The sequence below is a fragment of the Coptis chinensis genome, chromosome 1 (assembly GCF_015680905.1).
Source record: "Coptis chinensis isolate HL-2020 chromosome 1, ASM1568090v1, whole genome shotgun sequence".
Taxonomy (NCBI): domain Eukaryota; kingdom Viridiplantae; phylum Streptophyta; class Magnoliopsida; order Ranunculales; family Ranunculaceae; genus Coptis; species Coptis chinensis.
In genome coordinates this window covers 22,647,793-22,667,081 of record NC_141456.1, presented here as the reverse complement: position 1 = coordinate 22,667,081, position 19,289 = coordinate 22,647,793, and the positions used below count along the sequence as shown (strand labels likewise).

Here is a 19,289-nt window from a genome sequence, read left to right as displayed (position 1 = left end):
GTTTAATGTAGCAATCCAAGTTGGCGGAGGACCCATGGCTTGATCCTAAGGGTCCATTTGGCAAGCTCATTGACCGCCCCATTAAAACTCCGATAAATCCACTAGAAAAACACATTAGACAACGGACTACTAGACTCCCTAATAGATACAACTAAGTGCTCCTAACACCAAGCTAAAGACAAGGAGGGGGAAGGTTTAGCCAAGGCCATAAGTGAATATCTCCCACTATTAAAGAAGAAGCATTTTCCAACATCCAAGCTAACTGACTGCAACTTCTGCTGCCATGAGCTCCGCTCTCTCTGCGTTTCTGGTTGTAAACCTTTTATAGAGAGCTCCAACTGCATTCCCCTATACATCCCATGACACAGCTGCTGCAGCTCCCATTCCACCATACCTGTCATAGGATGCATAAAACGATATTACACTTTCAAGTAGTGCTGATTTTTTTATCCCATGTCCAGTACAATATGCAAGTCCAATGAATATTAATATATTGGCTCAAAATGCAATCAGATGTAGGGCCCTATATAAGAGAGATTAATGATCATTTTTCTAAAGGATGGTTCTCGTTGTACTCTTCAAACTCGGAGCATATTATTGCTCAGTTCACACTTCAAATAATGTTTATGTTGGGTACTTGGGTTCGATACCTCATTAACTTTTATTAGTCCCACGGCTTGGAAGTGAACATATGAACGCTTACTAGACTGATTGCTCCGAATTCAGTCCCTTACTGATATGATATTCACTCATTCTCCTTCTAGCCACTTACGACCGTTTAGTTATGCCTATTCAGCTGGATCACCTGATAATCGCAAATCAACAACAGGGTTTTGCGTGTCTTTAGTGCCTTGTGTCTTGGGGCTCCAAGAAGCAGCCTTTAGTCTCAATTCCACTATAGAGGTTAAATACCGCTCTTTACACTACAAAAGAAACGACTTTACCCAACTGACAATAACAGTCGGCAAAGGCATTACCCGACAGACGAAACCTGTCGCAAGACCGTCGGAAATAAACTTCCAACAGTCAAAAATTTTAATATAGAAAGGAGTTACACTTAGTATCTAGCACAAGTAAAAAGGACAAAATGAATCGATGAAATTATAAATTAAAAACAACAACCACAAGTTCAACTCAAATGTTTAAAAACAATCCTACATGAACCAATTTATCACTTAAAAAACTAACATCAACAAACTGTACAACTCGTAAGGTGGAGGAAAAAAATGACGAAGGAATTGGAAGGACACTTTTGAAATTAATCTTCAAAGTTCGTTAGCGATTCAAAATGAGAAAGACACTTTTGAAGTTAATCTTCACCTTCACCGCAACTTTGTCCATTAAAGAATTTAAGCGATTTATAATTCGATGATGAACCACTTTAGTCTATCACCATTATTCTCCTTATAAGTTAACCTGCAATTTAAATTCCAAAACAATATAGTCCACAAAGTAACTTAAATAGTTAAATCATAACAAGATAAGCTGATATATTTCATACCTTGTTATCGCCATTGCCAACATCTTTGATAACCCGTACCAGGTTGAGTTGGTCTTGAACTACTAATACCATCACCTCAAATAGATGATCCTTAAGTGCCTTTTTCATAAGATATGACTGTCAATAGACCCATAAATTATGTCAGACAAATTAGTTTAGTTGAATGTGAACAATACAGACAACCTCACCATAACAATGAGCTTAATTAGCTCAATCTCAAAAACAACAGGTTGCTGCCCAAAGTTGACATTCACCTGAAACATTGACAGGAAACATCACCACAAAAAAATTAGCAGTACTTTGTTCTCTTCAAAGCTTTACGCATATACAAAAAAAAGAATCCTACCGCAGAGAAACATTAGAAGGTTCAAACAACACCACCATTCAATAACATGACACTATGATGGGTATCATCAGACTCTAAAATTATTACATTCAAGAGAAACCATTGAACACTTAAAATTTCAACATATATAAGCAAGTTTACAAAGAAAATGCAACATTTGATGAAGGTTAATGATGGCATGATATGCATAAATATGATTCCAGTATATAGAACCTGGATAATACCTTACACAAATAGCAATGATGATCATTAGATTGGAAAGCATGCAGTTTTTTTTTTTTTTTTACTTTTGGTCTTCTAGCTTTTCCTTCCTTCATCGAATTGATACTCTACACAGCACACACAACGACAACAAAATAATCTATCAAGCTAAGAAAGAACTTGAAAATGTGAAAAGATCAATTTACCGAGCTATTCTAGAAGGCCTTAAAATACTTTAGAAACAAAAGCACCACTTCTACAAACCTAGGACTACCCAAAAAAATTTCTCTTGCATCAACGTGTACTAACAAGCCAATGTACCCAACATAACCCTAAAAAGCAGGGGAACAAAATAAAGTTTGAAGCAGGTTGACCTACTTGTACTAAGAGAAATTCCCGCATAATATATGTAAAGTATGCATTCCAGTCTTCCAGGACTATATGTTTGTACTAGTGCAAGCAGAATGAAACATAACGTATGTGTCTGTGCCTGACCTTGCTTGGGATTTGCTTACAAAGCTTTGTACTCTTACTACATTTGACGGCAATAAAGACTTGTCATAAAATGATAAGAATCTCAAAGATGCATAAATTCATCAGAGTTATACCACACAAAAGACAAAGGATTCTTTAACTAGTAAGCTATATTACCTTGAATTCTTCCCTTTGAAACCAATCACAAATAAACACCCCTTTTGTCTTGTTTCAATTCACTATAATGGTCTCGTCGTGCCACTCCATTTTTGGAACTCTCCGTGTGTGAGTTGAAAGGACACTGAAACTCATATATAGGAATTTTATAGGGTGTGCAAAAATCATCAGCTAGATAAAAGAGTTCTTTAAGCAGAAAAAAACTACAGTAAAATGCAAGCCAGATTGACGGATACATACTACAAGGAAGTAACTTAGACATTCCCATAGAAAATTATACTATGCCCAAGTACATAGTCAAATCCTAAACAATTACGATATTGGCTAACAATGACCACAGATGGACTTCGACATGTAAAAATAAATTTAAGTGGATATTTCAAGTCTAAACATTAAGATTTTGCAAATAATCTATAACTATCATGTGATCACGACTAAAGCAATCGGGGATTCAGTATAATGTTTTATAACTATACATTAGATAGCTTAGGCATGCACAGCTACAATCACTGGAAGTTTTACACATGTGAGTCAAGAAACTTCAACGATTTAATCAGGAGGGACCCTACATAAAGTGGCTAGCTATTGACAGTACGAACACATTAAAGCAGCTAGTGACCTAGTGCATTAACTCACAAATGTGAATGAGTATGCCGAGAACTATGCAAATCACAAAAAAAGACAACACGTTAATATGCACCTTCTAGTCCATCTTAGCACACGCCTCCTTAGAATTTTTTTTGGGTGTTCAAAGTTAGCATGTCAGAGTGACGTCAAATTCTTTTTAGTGTCAAATAATCAGACGGAAAATCTGTATAAGATGCACTCAGGGATCCTGGTATAACCCCCATCTTAAAAAAATTGCACAATGTATGATGTCTCCATACAGATGGGGAATAAATAAATGAGAGTTAGCAATTTAGAATCAAGATAATATTATAGCCTGTATAAACTAATACACTGTAAATCCCCTTACCATTACTATAGGGGTGATAAAGTGGACCATCCTCTATCCTCACAATTCCAGTTCTATCTAAATCAGATCATAATATCTCAAAAGACATACTGTTACCGAACATTATTTTCATCTAAGAAGTCTAATGATTGGACTAAGTCAAGAAAAAATAACACTACATCAATTATAACATTAATAAAGTATCAAACCCATAGAACCTCTTACTTGACATACATAAATGCAATTCATATAACAATGTAATTTCCCAAATATTCATCATTTATTGTACAAGTGAATATTCATTCATAATCCATGACGCGCTAATACATTTATACTTCAATTCAATTACTTTTTTCCAACCCCAAATATTACTTCTTATTAGAATAACTAACAAGCTAGTTCTAAGCTTACACCACAAAACAAAGAAAAAATTAACGAATACGCAACGAAATAGTTATACCTTCATAAGGAGACTGAGTTGGCCCCAAAATCATGACATTAAAATACTGCATAGTTTCTTCAGAAGGTGAAGCACTAATTCCAGGAGCATGCCTACCACTATCTACGCCATGACCAGCAGCCTCCACCCTGATCAACCTCACATCACTGTCATCAACAAACTCATGGAATAGACCCATAACATTAGAACCCCCACCAACACAGGCAACTAGCACATCAGGTTTTCCACCCCATTTTCAAGAGCCTATTTCCTAGTTTCTTTGTCGATCCTTTGCATGGAACTCTCTCACCATCATGGGATATGGATGTGGACACTGAATCGACCCGAGAATATAATGAGTTGACTCTAGTACTCTACATTAGTTACCCAATCCCTTATAGCCTTTGATGTTGCATCCTGTGGGTGTTCCCGAATGGACTGCTTTCTAACTGCTCATGAAAATATCCGAATATTCACATTTGGCAACAAAACAACTAACTGACAACACAAACAAATAATCACCAATAGATATCAAAAGCAATAACAACAAACCTCAGTGCTGAGAAGTCGCATTCTAAAAACATTAAGCGATTGCCTCTCCATATCCTGAGCCCCCAAATAGATAATGCACTCCAATCCGAACCTAGCACAAACAGTAGAGTTGCAACTCCATGTTGACCCGCTCCAGTCTCTGCAATGATTCGTTTCTTCCCCAACCTCTTAGCCAACAATGCTTGAGCAACAACATTGTTAATCTTATGAGCTCCAGTATGGTTCAAATCTTCTCTTTTCAGATAAATATCCGGACCCTCACCATTGGGTCCCTTATAATGCTCAGTCAGTCTCTCCGCAAAGTATAACAGACTCTCTACCAACATAGTCAATCTTACAAAGATATTTTACAAAATTTCAAAAAAGATCACTTTTTTTATTAAATACCAACTCTAACATTTTCACTATTTCAATACCCATATCACCATTAACAAAAAAAAAGTTTACCTGGTTCACTTATGAGCTGCTGCTTTTCTTGATCAATCACAAAAAAACGATTAGATAAAAAGAAATTGAAGGATGGATCGAGAAAAGAATTAAAGAAAACAAACCTTGCGGATTCTTCGTGGTAGATTGTTGTTCGTCATTGAAATCTTAGAGAGAGAGAGACGAGGTGGGGGTAAGCAAGGAGACGGTCTGTTTTTGGGAGTGGGGAGTGGGGATGTGTTTTGGACTTTTGGTTTTTAGGTTTCGAGAACGCGACATCTCAATTTTTTTATTTTGATTTTTTCAATAGCGCAGCAACTGTTTAGTAGTGGGAAGAGATATGCAGATCGTTAACAACTCTAGTAGAACCGTCGGGTGCCCAGGGAGATTACCCAACAGTTGGTCAGATTATACCCGACGAACAAAATGTGTTGGGAACTTCCTATAGATAGAATCCGTCGGGTATTCTTTATGTCGTCTGTCGGGTAAACTTGTTTTTTTGGTAGTGTTAGGTCATGCAACAGCTGAAATGGTGTGGATACAGTTTATCATTCATGATTTAGATGTTTATTCTACTGATTGTCGGTTCTATATTGTGATAATAATATTAGTTCTAAGTAATGCCCGAAGGCACTATATAGAAGTAGATTATCAGGGTTCTCATAGATGGGGCACCTTTGGAGTAACAGAGAAGGCTCATGACCCCGTAAGACGGCACAATCGAGAATAATGCTAAGAATTCTACGTTCGTTCCGTTACCTTGTTTTGTTATTTAACTCCAAATCCTTCCACTAGATATTCATGTTCTTCCTTCCCAAGAGAATCTAATTTTAAGTCATCAAATTTCCTTATATTGAAGTCTCCGCCTTGCTTGCTTTACACAAACCTTATCAACTTCTTCACCAAGTGAAATTCAACCGACCAAACTTTAGAAGAACTTTCTAAGCATCCTCTCTATTTCTCTGTTGCAATTAGCGACACGAAAGAAGACTCAACTATGGATAAGATACTAATGACTACTATGGAAGCCTTTCCCTTGTTTGTAAAAACTCTCTTTCCAAAAGAGTTAGTCCTTCCAGGAGTATCTATAATTTCTAGATTCCCCTCAAAGAAAGTCAATGTTAAGTCCCCAAAAGTGAACTAACAGAAAAAGAAACACTATATGCAAAGATGTTGCCGATGTATTGAGGAACACCAAACACCTTCTAATTTTAGGTCAATGGACGGACTAGAACGACTTTTGAAGCAACTTAGAAGTCCGTCCATATGGCTTTCACCTTCGACAACACTTCAAAGTATAACATATGCCTATCAATGAAAGGTGAAACACAACCATAGCATCTGAGCGGATTTGGAGGCACAACCTGAATCACTAAAGAGGAAAGATCATACCAACAGATCTTGTATCCTACCCTCTCGGATTTGTGAAAACTCAAACTAGGGAACCAAATCGAGGAGTAGCTTAGAATTAACAGTCACTTATACCATTTAGGCTTAAAATTTAAACTTATGCTTAGCGACATGTAAACACACAACATACTAACCACCTTAATCACAATAAATTCCATTGACGTTGAATTTCAAAAATAGTGTCTGTTTGGGCAGTCACGATTTCTAAGCAATGCACTGCAACTCAAGCAAGGGAAGAAAATGCCCTTCGAGAAAAGTTTGTTCAATATGGAAATCAAGATATGCTCATTAATTCCTAATTTCAACAGGCAGTACCCGTTTCCATTTACTTAAGAGCTTCTAGGTCGGTTCTAATCTATCAATTGCAACCTTTGTGAAATGGAAACTAGATGTTCTAAAGTACTCTAATAAACAAGGCCTAACCTGGGTGAATATTGCTTTTGCTTTTGATATCCTAAGCATCATTGTTATTTCGCAAGGGACAATATTATCATTTATCAGCAATCAATACAACAACATAGAGTCATAAACTGCCAAAACAATTCCAAGATAGACGATCACAGCAGTGATATTCACTTGGCATATGTATTGTCATCTCCCTTCGCCCCAATTTATCAGGAAATATATGTAATATATCCCTCTCACATTTTACACTCTCCCTATCATGTTTCCCACCCTCTCCTTTATATTTCTCCTACTTCATTTAGTAGATTTCTTAGAAAGTCAGATTTCCACTTGCTCAAATCAAACACACTCGTTAGTGTATTACAAAAGTAAAATTTTGAAATCACGATGCAATCTCAACTGGTTAAATTCAAGGATATTATGTTATAGACCTTTCTCAATGTTATACTGTAGTAGGATGAATTTCATGGTATATAACTATATGAGGGTTTACTTTTTGAAATACAAAATTAATATCTACTCATCGATGCCTTTGTGCATCGAATGAATTCTAATCCCATGCGGGATAATCACCAAAACAACAATATGGGAAAGAAGTCCAAAATAAAGACAAGACCTCCACAAATAATGTACAGAGGCAAAAGATGGATGAACCAATGATCCCATGGAATGTAACTTGAGAACCAAGAAGTAGACGTTTGAATAATTTCATATATGGAACCAACATAAAAATGAAGGGAGACCATTTGAAGCAAAACCACATCAAGATCACATTGATCTTGGGATGTCCAAAAGCATGTTTAAATGTTGACAAATGGTGCAAACTACACCTCAAGAACACTTAATATCCCCATGAAACCATTAGCTCGAAGCACACAAGAGTGCATCAAACTCGTGCACCAAAACATACAACTACTTGACTCATAAGAATACGATAATTAAGTTTCAGCTTGTGCATCAACTTTTGGTAGTGCCTAGGTTTACCCAAAGAAAGAAACTACTAGACTGCCAAGACCCACCAAAGCCCTGAATATGCTAAATTCAACAAATCTAGAAGACCGATCACCATTCTCTCATGATGAGTCATGCGACCAAGTAAGATCCTGATACAAAAGCTCCATATAAGTAGCAACTATAGAGCACGACATTAAGTCATATGCCTCCTTAATGGCCTCCTCGAGATTATAGACTAAGTGGCCTTCTGCAAGGATTTAGGTACACATCTTATGCCTAGGCCTCAAGCCTTACAATGAAAACTGAACCAACTGGTTTTGAATTCGGGCCTCACATATCTAACATTGACGCACTCAACCCCTATTTTCATATATGAAGCTAGAGCCTCAATATCTTTAACGCTTCATTACGAATTTTATATATGCGACATGTTCTTCTTGATTTAAGTTTCAAGCATAATTTTCTAGGTACAATAAGGTTTATGTCTCCATATGCCTTCTAGGCTTGCCTTCCGCTTCAAGGAGGCACTCACCGAGGCTAAAAAAATTATCTGTAAGTTGTAACAATGTTTACTAGGGAAAATACTTTAAATAGTATACCATAAATACAGACAATTTTATGTAGTATGTGTGTACTTACACTACAGCTTGATGATCGACAAACTTCTTTTCAAACACACACATGCTAACATGTCCCATGTTGCAGAAATGTTTACTAGGTGCTCCACATTGTATCTAACATTTGTAGAGTTCGCTATAACTAACAAATAAATTTCAAAATACACAAAACTAAATATTTACTAACATTGTAATATATTAAGAAGGCAATATTTGTCCGGCTCCTTGAGAGGTAAAATATCAGATTCTTCTTCTATTGTCCACGCGTGCTTTCTTGATTCCATGCTTTGATTCTTGACAACCACTACTCTGTATCTTATGAAGCTTCCCCCTAACAAAGTTGACAGTATTGTTCATGGACGAGGATGTAAAATAATCGTCGTTGGATGACACTCTAGTGATTAAAAGGTCTTCACCCTCCCTTTTATTATTATTAATCTCTGCCCGTGATGGTTTATTTAGTCTAGCTAGAACTTCCCTTCTCCTACATTCCAATTTCTCCTTTGTGTCAATAAGGGTCTCGAAATTTGAAGCATATGACACATGTAACTTATTCCCAAGAAACACAAACTCATCCAATTTTCTCTTTGCAAATCTTGCATTGTCGACTGTAAAAACTTTATCCAAGATACACATCTGTAAATGGCTCACACTCCTCTTAGTCCATTGGTTTACATTCTTCTATCTCTCCATATGATTCCAACAATTTTAACACCTCATCTCCACATCCTAACGCCGGCACATTTTTAACGATCAGATATTTTGATTCGTCACAAACTATGTACACCCGAACAGCCGGTGTTTTGTTTCGCGGCATCTCGAATTTTTGCTCTCTCAATCAGAAAGTGAGCAAGGAAATTAAAGGCTTTATATTTCCATGGGCTTTTAAGATTCAAGCCCAATGGGCCTGATCTCATTTAATCTTATGTATTCTCATTTATTGTCTGTGATGACGTCATGACACAACATTTTAGTTATGACACAATTTTGTATTAAAGTTCTAAATATTCCTTATTCTGATGTTGCTTACAGATAGGTTGGTTGATCAAGAAAAACTGAAAAAGGTATTGAATCACTTTTGGAGAGAACTCAATGCAAGAAAGGAGCATTATTCTCAGAATATGCAAGGTAGAAACATTAAAGCTGAACTAATAAAAGTAAATGTGCTTTATACTATGTACACTGTACAGTGCGCCGTACCATCTGGATATATAGACAGGAATGCAAGAAGGTTCAAAGGGAAGTTAGAAACTGAAATCTGCTGAAACTGTTTGAAGTTTGAACAAGTATAGATCGGCGCATAAAACAACATATTCGAAGGCAGCTTGCTTACGTTTCAGAACTTTGGGGTTGGTTGATTACTAAATGAAACCTGTACTGGCTTGTCAGTGGGGCAGAAGCCAGAAGTAGGATCTGTTATACTCAATGCGATGTATCTATAATTAGTTCGAGAAAAGAGATTTTATAGACTGATGGGGTGCAATAAAGGCAAAGTGGCATTGGCATTCAGTGGAAGTAAAAAATAGGCAATCTGTCCTGTTTCAGAATTAATACAATAGAAGTTACCAAAAAAAGAATTAATACAATAGATGCCTTCCTAGGTTGCATTGAAATGAATTGGGTAATATTCTAAACAACACTACAATGTACCATTTCTTCATTTAGGCAAAAATGTTAATTTTGACCAATTTAACGAAAAGTTTACTTTTATACCATTCTCGCATAGCCCAGATAAACTCTCTCTCTCTCTCTTCAAATTCTAATATGATGTGGTTTTGTCTCTTGTTTGTATCACAAGATTATGTGTAAATATGTGTGATGATTTTGGCAAGGAGCGTGGGATTTCACAACCATTTGATTAGTTTACACTGATTTTTGGCAAGTAGGATTCTAATCGCCAACAGTAGAATTGGGTAAAAAGATAGGACAAGCATGGCAAACATTTGCCTATCCTCATATTAAGGTTGGCTACCACAGGTTTGTTTACTACTAAATGGCATGGTTCTCAACTTCTTAGTCCACTAGTACATCGGTATGGCACAGAAAAAATTCTTGAACAGTGGATTTTCAGCATATTCAACGGAATGCTCCTTTGATCCTTTGATGACTGTAAAATGCTTCTTCCATCCTTAAACTTTAGGAAAAATTTATGATAGTTGTAATCAAGTTCTTTATGCATGCTAAAGTGAAGGATTGTCTTGTAAAATATGTTTGTTGTGCACGCTCATTTGTATTCATTTCTCTACATTGCTCATTCTAGTATAGTAGTTGTATGTACAATTATTGAAAAAAAAATATATAGTAGCTTTACAAGATCATTCCGTTATTGTGGACAAGGACCAAAATATCGAATTCAGTGAATATCTCGATGTACCCAAAAACCGATATATATCGGATATATCGGAAATATCGAAGATATCTATTTTTTTGTTGACTAGTCAAAATTTTGTTTTGTATGTCGATATATCGGAAATATCAATCGATTATATCAGTCAAAGTCAACAATATCGGTCAAAGTCAACACTTTATATCGGATATATCGTATATACCGGTCAATATATATCGTTATATCGGAAATTATGAAATATATCATAAAAAAACAGATTCAATATTCGGTTGAAATACATCAGATATTTCAATCTCGATGTACCCAAAAAATGAGATATATCGGCGATATCTCGGATATCTCAGTGATATTTTGGGCCTTGATCATGCATGCCTTCAGAGTTATGCTCAATGTAATATTAGGGTAGGCGTAATAGAGTACAACTAGATTTTGGACCTGGGCATACGCCCGGGATCTATTAAATATTTTGTGTGCTGAAAAGGCTTTTACAAAATGTCTCACACAAATTTTCGAATCAAAATATATTTTTATTGAAAATAAATCGAAAAACGTTAATAAGCAGCGATTATGGGGCATAAGTATTTGGAAACTAAGAGATCAAATTGAGATGGCCTCTTCACTTTGTGGTTTAGGATATTAATCCGTAATTTTCAAAGGAAATTATCTTAAACTCAATTTAGCTTGTATAATAATTTTATTAGATTTATGGTGATTTAGCGGTAAATCATCACCGCTTGGCTTACGTACTAATGTGTACAAATCACTAAAACAGATTGATTGTTTCCATATCCTCAAATAATATACTACTCCAACTTGAAAAGATTTATCACATGAACGTGTCCTATGAACGGGTGTCGTTATATTAAATTATTCTAAAAAATATTAGCAATTATGCATAGCTATGAGATATGAAAATTATATTAATTACCCATTTAAATTTCTTGCACCACTCTCTATAAAAATGGAGCATCAAACCTTGATAAAACTCATCGACTTCTATTTATTGTTAGGTTTAACAATAGAAGTTTGATTAAAGTTTTGTGAGAATGCCCAATATGGCGAAGATAATATTGAAGCTACTTGAATAGCAATGCATAACCACAAAAAAAAAAAAAAAAAAAAAAAAAAAAAAATTATGATAAACATTACTTAAAATGCGAAACTATATTTGTTGAGACATTTATTCCCCCTACATATAATAAAAATATATTTTAGGGTTATTAGTTCAATGCATTTGCATCAAGATAGTTTCTGATTATATTTTCCATTAATTATTCTTTGAGGTTAGTTTAATGTAGTACGTTGCATCCAGTTTTCAAATTCTCATTAATTATTCTTTGAGGTTAGTTCAATGAAGTTGCATTAAGTTTCCGATTTCCCATTAATTATTATTTGAGGTTAGTTCAGTGCAATTGCATCCACTTTATGATTTCCCGTTAGTTATTCATTAAGGTTAATTCAGTATAGTTGCATTCAGTTTTTTATGTTTAATTAATTAGTATTTAAGATTAGTTCATTGCATTTGCTTCCAGGTTCCAATCTCCCATTAATTACTCTTTGAGGTTAGTTCAATACATATGCATCCAGTTTCTGATTTCCCGTTAATTGTTTTTCTAGGTTAGTTCGATAGTTTACAATTTCTATACAGTTTGCATACATGTAAGAGTTTGTTTTTATAAACTCACTTTTGTTTTGGATTCCTAATTACTCGTAATTACTCATGTGAGAAGGCTAAAAAAGTGGACATTTATACTTTGAGGTCAGTGCGATGCATGCAGTTACATCCGACTTCCGATTTCTAGTTAACTATTTTTTGAGGTTATTTCAATGCATTTGCATCCAATTTCTGATTTCCCGTTAGTTAATCTCTTATTTTAGTTTAATACAGTTGCATCCAGTTTTTGGTTTTCCGTTAATTATTATTTGAGGTTAGTTCAATGCAGTTGCATCCAATTTCCGATTTTATGTTAATTGTTTTTGAGGTTAGTTCAATGCATTTGCATCAAGTTTCTGATTTCCCGTTAATTATTTTTTGAGGTTAGTTCAATGCAGTTACATCAAATTTATTATTTCCTATTAATTATTCATTTAGGTTAGTTCAGTACAGTTTCATCCATTTTTCAATGTTTCGTTAATTAGTCTTTGAGATTAGTTCATTGCATTTGGATCCAGTTTCTAATTTTTCGTTAATAACTCTTTAAGGTTAGTTCAATATATCTGTATTTAGTTTCTGATTATTTATGCTTTGAGATTAGTTCGATGCAATTATATCCGGTTTCTGATTTCCCGTTAATTATTCTTTGAGATTATTTCAATGCATTTGCATTTAGTTCCCGATTTCCCACCAATTATTCTATTAGGTTAGTTTAACGCAGTTGCATTCGGTTTTTTATTTTCTGTTAATTATTTTTTAAGTTTAGTTCAATGCATTTGCATCTAATTTCTGGTTTCCTATTAATTATTATCTGAGGTTTGCTTGGTATATTTGCATATCGTTTCTGATTTCCCGTTAAATATTTTTCAAGGATTTGCATCCAATTTCTAATTTCTCATTAGTTATTATTTGACGTTAGTTTAATGCAATTGCACCCAGTTTCCGATTTCTAATTAATTACTTTTTGAGTTTAATTTATTGTATTTGCATAAAGTTTTCGATTTTCCGTTAATTACTCTTTGAGCTCAGTTATGTATTTGAATCCAGTTTCTGATTTTCTTTTAATTATCCAATGTGGTGTGCAATACCAACTTCTATTGATCCATCTATAGTGTCTTTGCAAACATGACATAAAAAGTAAATTATGCTTGATTTACTATGTGGGATCATCGAAGATTATCTAGTTCCCGATTTCCCATTAATTATTTTTTAAATTATGTATGACTCACTATGTGGAATCTTCAAAGATTATCTACGAACGGGTGTTGTTATATTAATTATTCTGGAAAATATTTACAAATATGCATAACTATTATATATTAATATTATATTGATCACTCAACCAAATTTCTTATAACGTGAAAATCTTACTCTCTATTAAAAAAAAAAGAACTCACATTTGATAAAACCTTTCAACTTCATTTATTTTGTTGTTTAATAATAGAAGTTTGATTGATGTTTTGTGAGATTGCCTAATAAGGTGGAGTTCATATATATTGAAGCTACTTAAATAGCAAGGAGTTCCCAATCATATGGAAAGAGATAAGATAAACACTATTTTAAATGCAAAACTATACTTATCGAGACATTGTCACAACGTATAACCCAACTATGTTTTGAGGTTAATTCAATACATTTGCATCAAGTTTCTGATTTTTTGTTATTTATATTTTGGGTTTAGTTTAATGTAGTTGCATCCAATTTCCAATTCCCGTTATTTATTTTTTGAGATCAGTTCAATGCAGTTGCATCCATTTTCTGATTTCTCATTAATTATTCTTTTCGATTAGTTTGATATATTTGCATCCAATTTCCAATTTCCTGTTAATTGTTCTTTGAGGTAAGTTCAATACATCTGCATCCAATTTCTGATTTTCCGTTAATTATTCTATGAGATTAGCTTAATGCATTTGCATCAAGTTTCAAATTTCTCGTTTATTATTTGATAAAGTTGCATTTTCATCTAGTTTCCGATTTCCCGTTAATTATTGTTTGAGGTTAGTTCAATTAATTTGCATCCAGTTTCCGATTTTCCGTTAATTATTTATTGAGGTTAGTTCAATGCAATTGCATCCAGTTTATTTTTTGAGATTAGTTCAGTGCAGTTGCATCCGATTTCGATTTCCGATTTCCCGTTAATTATTTTTTAAGATTAGTTCCACGCATTTGCATCATGTTTCCAATTTATAATTAATTTTTCTTTGAGGTTAGTCCAATGCAGTTGCATTCAGTTTTCGATTTTCCGTTAATTTAATCTTTGAGGGTTAGCTCAATGCATTTGCATCCAATTTCCGATTTTCCGACAATTATTTTTTTATGTTAGTTTGATGTATTTGCATCCAATTTTTGATTTTATGTTAATTATTCTTTAAGGTTAGTTTAATGCAGTTGCATCTATATTTTAATTTTCTATTAATTACTTTTTAAGATTAGTTTAATACTTGTATTTGCATCCAGTTTCCTATTTCTCGTTAAATATTATTTGAGGTTAGTTCGATGCATTTGCATCTAGTTTTCTGTTCCCTATTAATTATTTTTTGACGTTAGTTTCATTAAGTATAATATATTTTTAAAAATATTTGTCATTATTGTTTTGTCGTTATTTTTTTTTTCATTTTCTATTATATATTTTGTGATGTTATTTTTTGTATAATTGTTTTTAACTATGTTTTGAGGCCGTATTAAGGATATATTCGAAATAAGTCGATGCTTTATCATATACACTAAAATTGTATGATTTGTAATAGGGAATTAGTTTATACAAATCACCTATTTTTAACAATTTTTTTTATTTGATCAAATATATAAGAATTTGAACACTAAAAGTGTTTGATTCGTAATAGGAAATTAATTACCTTTTATAAATCACCTATTTTTTAGCAATTTTTTTTATTTGATCAAATATATAAGAATTGGAAATACACTCAAACTCTCCAAATATAAGAATTAGAAATACACTCAAACTCTCCAAAGAGGTTCCATGTACGTAGGATTGTAGGCTATTAGAAAAGACTATCTTTCATATTAAAGTGCCACATAGGAGAGAAAAAAAAACTAATTCTCATATTAGAGTGCCACATAGGAGAGAGAAAATTCTCCATTAGAGGTATCTGCTTTGGTATATAGACAAGGTTTTAGACCTGGCCATATGGCCGGAATCATTTCTAAAATTCACATCCTTTAAATTTTTGTGAGGAATTCAATAACTGATAATTATTAACATAAGTTTTTGGAGTTGATTTAGCAATGCTTTCTTATTGGAGTCGTATAAAATTTCCTTGTCAGATGTTGATTGACTTATTAGAGTTAGGAGTGCCAACGGGTCGGATTTTAACGGTTTCTATTTAGGTTTTACTATTTGCGGTTCTATCGGGTTCGGTTTTCAACGGTTTTCGTATGAGAATTATAGAACCCAACCCAAAACCATCAAACCCATGGTTTTTTTTATCGGTTTCGGTTCTAATTCGAGTTTTTATTATTTATTATGATTAGTAAACAATTTCAATCATTTAAACACTAAAACTTGTTTTTATTTTTATTTATTTTTTTCTTTTCCTACATGATAATATTTTATGTATAATTAGTGATGTATCAACAATCATATTTATATCAATCTATGAATATATATCAATCATACACGTTAAAACATTTACCATCCATGTATGTGACAATTTCAAGCTTTGATATAGAAATTAAAATAATCAAATATCTAACTCCAAAAATTTGATTTTTTTTTATGTGTATACACATATATTTGTTTCCTCTTGATCGTGTACACGTGCAATCACATATATTTGTTACCTTGATATATTTTACATGCATACACATATATTTGTACACGCGTATTAACTCGCATTATATTTTAAATCGAACATGCGAAAACATGTGTCTTACAATTATATCTCATCACTAATTTTTGACATGAACACTACATATTGGTTTATAATAAGTGCGTGTACCACAATATATCAAGCATGTGTATCCTATTTAAATATACACGTGCATAAGTTAATAAATATAAAGTGTATTAGTTGGTTCAGAATATACACGTTGACATTATTATTAACATCTATGATACACTTGTTTAACGTATTGTTATAAAATATATATTTAACAACACGTACACATTCACTATTATGCTATATATATTTAATAAATTTTTACACTTAAAAAAACATATTTTATATTATAATGTATTAGTTTGATTATCTTAAATGTAATATAATACTAAATTTTAGATATCGAAATCATACTAATCGGTTCCGATTTCGGTTCGGGTACTCACAGGTTTTTTACTAATTCAGTTCTTTATCGGTTCGGTTATTAATGACTCGTTTTAAATGAGTCTAATTTTTTAAGACCCAGAACGAATATTTGGTTTCGGTTCCGGGTAATCGGTACCCATTGGTACCCTTAATTAGAGTTGTATTGTATTAGAAAACTTCTTAAGATTAAGAGTTCATGTTGTATTAGGAAACTTCTTATGATTAATTAAGAGTGTCCACGTGGCATACCTATGTCTCAAGAATGCGCCACCTAAAAAAGAGATTGTCCACATAAAATGTATTATGCTTTAATATAGAGAGAGGTGATAGTAGATACAAAAGTCGCTAGATCATCCTAGTCGGGATGGACTCATCCCAAACAAGTCCCAAGGCATAAATTTTATTATTGTAATAGTAAAAAGTGTGGGAGGGGATAGGGGTGTTGGAATAGGCTCGGGTAGGTATCAAAGATGAACAATTGAGCAAAGTGAGTATGGACACCTTACTTGATGCAACCTCCAACAAAGTTAATATTTGATTCCATGCAACAACGTTGTAAAACATGAGTTTGGATAAATTGTCTGGAAAGTCGTTTAACTGGATTTGGCTTCTGGAGTCATTATGTTTGTTGATAAATTGTCTGGAAAGGCGTACGCTTCCCGTGGATAAATGCCTTTTAAAACAATGGGTTGAAGTGAAAAACTTAATAGGTCGTACTAATACTACTGGATAAACTACTACCGGGGATAACCGGCCACTACATGTCTACATAGAGTAGCTTTCTCTATCTCAATCTTGTATTAAAGTCATTAACGTTCCTTTATTCCGTGGTAGAAACTGTTTCCATGTTGGTTTACAAATAGGTTAATCAAGAAAAAGGTATTGAATCACTTTTGGCGAGAACTCATTCCAAGAAAGGAACATTCTTAGAATATGCAAAGTAACATTAAATTTGAACTAATAATAAAAGTAACCCCCTATTTGAAATGATTTTTTTAGATATCTCTTTGTTTCAAAAATCAATAGAGATAGCAACAACTTGTTATCTCTACATAAACGCCACATAAGACTATTTCCCCTCATAACTATTTTGTTGGTGAAAAGCTATCAGACGTTGTCCAATGCAAATGTAACTTTAAACTAAGGACCAAAATATCAATATCGGTGAATATATCGGTGTACTAAAAAACCAATATATATCGGATATATCTATTTTTTTTGGACCATCCCAAACTATTTAAAATATCAGAAATATTGGATATATAATATCGGAAATATCAGAAATATATCGGAAATTTCAGATTTACATTAAAAAATAGTCAAAAAATCAAACGATATATATCGTATATATCGATTATATCGGCTATATAAAATTTAATTTATATCGGAAAAAAATGGTTCAATATTCGGTAGATATATGTCAAAAATATCGATGTCGATGTACCTAAAAAACGATATATATCGGCAAGATATCAGATATATTGGTGATATTTTGGTCATTGCTTTAAACTTCAGATGGGATGTTTCATTTAGTCTAACTATATTTTACACTGAGATAAAATGAAACATCCCATTGGAAAAAAAAAAAAAACAAAAAAAATGTCGGAAAAAAACACACGAGACGGAATAAAACATTTCGCCATTTGAAAAAAAAAAATCCGTCCAAAATTCACAACTCAGTGACAATCTTTATAGCAAATATTACCATTATTGTTACCTAGTGAAGAGTTACTTCTATAGTCACTCTTGCATTGTCCTATTGTTTTTGGCTCATAATAGTGACAAATTGTTATTTCCCCTCAAATTCACCTGTATTGAGAATGCTAGTAGGACACGTTCCATCATTTAAGTAGATTGCATTTCCAAAACTACCCTTACCATTTGTTTCTAGCAGTTTCGTGCGTGGCATTCAATTCAATAGTCCAACGTGGCTACTTACCCACATCAAAATAAAGCCCGTCGTCAATTTTAGGTAAATCGTCAATATTATATTAATTAAAACTTTACTCAACATAGTTAGAATCGAGTAATCGACACACTGCATTGATGATCTTGTGCAAAGAATCACCAAGTTCTCAAAACTAGTTCCAAAATCATTAATGAATTTAGAATCAAATAACAAATTAAACGATATGATAATTCATGGAAAATTTTCCACAAAAATCTAACAACTAACATCAAAATTAACACAAAAATCAAAAACAATTTCACCCTTTTTTCTTGCTATAAGAAAATTGCATTATAGCTTCTATATCAGAACCCATTCACATGAACTCCATCGAAATTAGAAGTTCCCAATACCCCATTGAAATTAGCAATTACGAACCCAACACTACCAATCCATTTTCATGAAAACTTCATTCCCAATTCATAACATGGCAAAAATCATGCTCAATGGGGGTAGTAAGCAGGTTCATAGATAAAGCAACAATGACTTTGATGTTTGAACAGCATGGGCTTTAAGAAAAGGCAATTTTGTATTTCCATGAGACTACAAAGAGCAATTGGATTCTAATGGATCGAATGGGATGAAGACAACGATGCGGCCAACATGTTCTTTTGATTA

General features: G+C 33.4%; 1 long non-coding RNA gene and 2 pseudogenes across 1 annotated transcript; all 3 read right to left on the bottom strand.

Annotated features, from left to right (window-relative positions):
* Positions 1–1,115: 1,115 nt before the first annotated feature.
* LOC147522950 (uncharacterized) lies at positions 1,116–2,817 on the bottom strand. The gene is made up of 4 exons (XR_015195761.1): positions 2,700–2,817; positions 2,072–2,176; positions 1,502–1,618; positions 1,116–1,416 (listed from the first exon to the last, which is right to left on the bottom strand). It is a non-coding gene; the product is annotated as an uncharacterized LOC147522950 (long non-coding RNA).
* Positions 2,818–3,712: 895 nt separating this feature from the next.
* LOC147522949 (tryptophan synthase beta chain 2, chloroplastic pseudogene) lies at positions 3,713–5,232 on the bottom strand (annotated as a pseudogene).
* A 3,463-nt stretch (positions 5,233–8,695) lies between these two features.
* Positions 8,696–9,274, bottom strand: LOC147522948 (uncharacterized; annotated as a pseudogene).
* Between the last annotated feature and the right edge of the window lie 10,015 nt (positions 9,275–19,289).